Here is a 3301-nt window from a genome sequence, read left to right as displayed (position 1 = left end):
AATAAAGGACGCATACAGATGAGGCAGTCAACTTTTACTAGAGCAGCTAAGTTCTACCCAACCCCAGGTTAATCAATAACTTCTGACATTATTTAAATTCTAGTCATTTCAAGGTGGGGTGTATTCATGGTGGCTTTATTATCTAACACCACATCCTGCTGGGTCATGGAGCTGGCTGCTTTCTCCAAGGAAATCAGGATTTCACAATATAAGCCTCCAGATTATATACACTCACTTATCTAATTGTTATTACAATGATTTACAACTGATAGTTATTGGAGTGTTCAACATGAGCTTTCAAACACTGCAGAAGGAAGGATGCCTCCACTGAGGAGTTTATATCAGATCTTATAGCATTTAGTAGTATATGTGTAATGTGTAATTGGGAACCCTCAGCTCCTACAGAATATTTCAAACATAATCTCACTGCCTCTATTGGGTTTAGGGAGCAAGGTTTTGGTAGTGGGGGCATTGCACAAGTGATCTTTGTGAGAAGAGACCTGGGCTGCTTTCAAGCCAGTGCCAGCTGACTCCGAAATGGACTCACTGCTGAGCAAAGCTGAGCCCCATCAGTTATGTTCATGGGGACTTCATGATAACTTTGATAAAAGGGTAAAAAATACTGCACAGCAGCTGTGAGAAAGGAACGAGAAAAGCATGAGAGGAAGTGCCCTGCAGATACCAAGGTCAGCGAAGAAGGAGACAGGAGGTGCTCCAGGCACTACAGCAAAGATTCTCCTGCAGCCTGTAGAGAAGACCATGGTGAGGCAGGCTGTGCTCCTGCAGTCCATGAAGATCCATGGTAGAGCAGAGATACCTACATGAAGCATGGAGAGGACCCCACACTGGAGCAGTGGGATGTGCCCTGTGGGAAGCTGCAGCCTGTGGAGAGCCTGTGCTGGAGCAGGCTCCTGGCAGGAGCAATGGCCTGTGGAGAGGAGCCCACATGCAGCAGCAGGTTTTCTGGCAGGACCTGTGATGCTGTGGGGAATGACACTAGAGCAGTGGAAGAACATGAAAAGGAAGGAGTTGCAGAGGCAAAATATTATGGACTGACTGCAACCATCATTCCCTGTCCCCCTGCACTGCTTAGGGGAAGGAGGAGGAAAAGCTGTGAATGAAGGAGTGAAGGTGGAGAGGAAGGTGGTTTTAGTTTTGTCTTTATTTCTCTCTATACTACTCTATCTTTAACTGGCAGTAAAGTAAATTAATTTCCTTAAGTCAAGCCTGGTTTACCTGTGACTGTAATTGATGAACAGTTTCCCCGTCTTTATCTCAGCCCATGACCTTTTTCATCTTATTTTCATCTTATTTATCAGGGAGACCCCTGCCCATTTCAGGAGGGGGAGTAAGAAATCAGCTTAGTGGGCATCTGGCATCCAGCTAAGGTCCTGCTTTAGACCTCAGGTAGAACAGCCAGAGAAAACTTAAGAGCAGAAAATAAGTACACTTGAATTTGTAGCAGTTCAGGAGGAAAAACAAAATCTGTGAAATTATCCAAACAATAAGCAAAAGAAAATCAGTGTTACTGAAAGTGTGGTAGTAATTCTAGGTTTTAAATGCTTTGGTAGACAGTACTTCCCTGTGAAGACTTTGCTCCCATTCAAACACACTTATATGATCAGTTTTGATATGTTACAGACTGGCAATCCTACTGCTTTCACTGGTTGTGAATGAACGCACAAGTCATTATGGATTTAAACCAAACAGCCGATTGAGTCATACTATATTGTGCTGTGCATGCAAGTTGTCTATCTAAATGTGCAAATAGGTTATCAGCAGGAAAACTACGTACTACTCCCACTGAACAATTTGGTTGACTTAGCTTATGTATTGGGTATTTAAAAGTTTGTACAATTAACAAAAATTAAGGATTGTATGGTACTTTCCAGCTTTGTAAATAACAGGACTGAGTCCCTGCAGGAGACCTGAGGACTGTACTTCTGTGGGTGACATACCCCAGGCAACGAGACTGGAGCATTTCTTGGTATCTAGTGAATGGAGCTCACCTCCACCTATTTTTCCTTTCTTTTGCCAGCAGGATGGAAAACTGAGGGACAGGTATTATGCCATGACAAGACCAAGCAGGCTGGATGCAGAAGACAATAAGGCACTAATGGCTTGCCAAAAAGGTCCCTATAAACATTCTCCTCTGAAAGGTGGAGTGGGGAGAATTCAAATGGTGAAAAGGAGATAAAATATTATCCTAGGAAAGAAACACCCCACACTGCAATGCATAACTGCTGACTGATAACACTGCTGTTCTTGGAGATTATTGCTGGTAACCACCCAGCAAGTCTTTGCTCTATAGGTAACCATAGAATTGGTTACAGCTGATGGGCCTTAGCTGAGGTTAAATGGAAAAGGCAATGAAAACCAAAGCCTAGTGAAGCAAGTGAAATAAAGGACCAAGGTGGTAACAGGTCAGAACTACATGAAGCTGAGCTTTGTACTTTTTGCAGACAGTATCTGTGGTAGCAGCCTGCCCACACAGCTGGGCAATGGGATGATGCTTTGTCTGCAAGAAGAGGCAGAACTTTCCCTGGAGAGGCAGGCACCTGGATTTCTCTGTGACAGAAGAAACGTGGCTTGTGGAGTCCACAGAATTAATGCCTTCAACCTCCACTGCAGCATTGGTATGTGAAACAGCTCTTACAGAGCAGCGGTGCCTGGCATTTCTGTTCAACTCTACTGACCCCTGGTGAACCTGTGTGAGACTGAGAGATTGCAGAAGGTAAAGACAACCACAAGAATTCTGAACAGTGTTTGGAGATTTATCCAGGCCAGCCAAAAAGGGCAGTGGGTTGACCAGAGACTGAGCAGGGACTCTCAGGGGCCAAAAGATTTTCAGATAGGGTTACCAAGATACTTAGTAACAGGGATGAGCTGTGGGAAGGACAGGTTTCAAATGTTCACTTTGGAGAGGAATTTAAGGGGCTAAAAAGTGGAGTGGGAGTCCTAAATAAATGACTCAGCCTGTTAACAAACGTTACTAAACCCATGCATTTACAATTAATTTGCTTCCAGCTGGAAGTCAGTGTCCTTGAAGGAAGTCACTGTCCCATTCCTGGACATGCAAAAAGCCCATTATTTCAGAGGACAGAGTTCCTTAGGAACTATTTGGTCTTAAGATCTAATTCACAGTTGCCAATTGAACAAGCAGCTGCACAAATCAATCCCAAGAAAGAGACAAGAGTCATCCCGGAGAGCAGATATTCTTTACATGCTGGTGAAGGTGGCATGCAGCTGATCAGGCCAGCCAGGAGCAGAAAGAACGTGAACAAGAGATCTCATTGCAACT

This window comes from Melopsittacus undulatus, chromosome 1 (assembly GCF_012275295.1).
Source record: "Melopsittacus undulatus isolate bMelUnd1 chromosome 1, bMelUnd1.mat.Z, whole genome shotgun sequence".
NCBI lineage: Eukaryota > Metazoa > Chordata > Aves > Psittaciformes > Psittaculidae > Melopsittacus > Melopsittacus undulatus.
Note: the sequence above shows the minus strand (reverse complement) of the source record.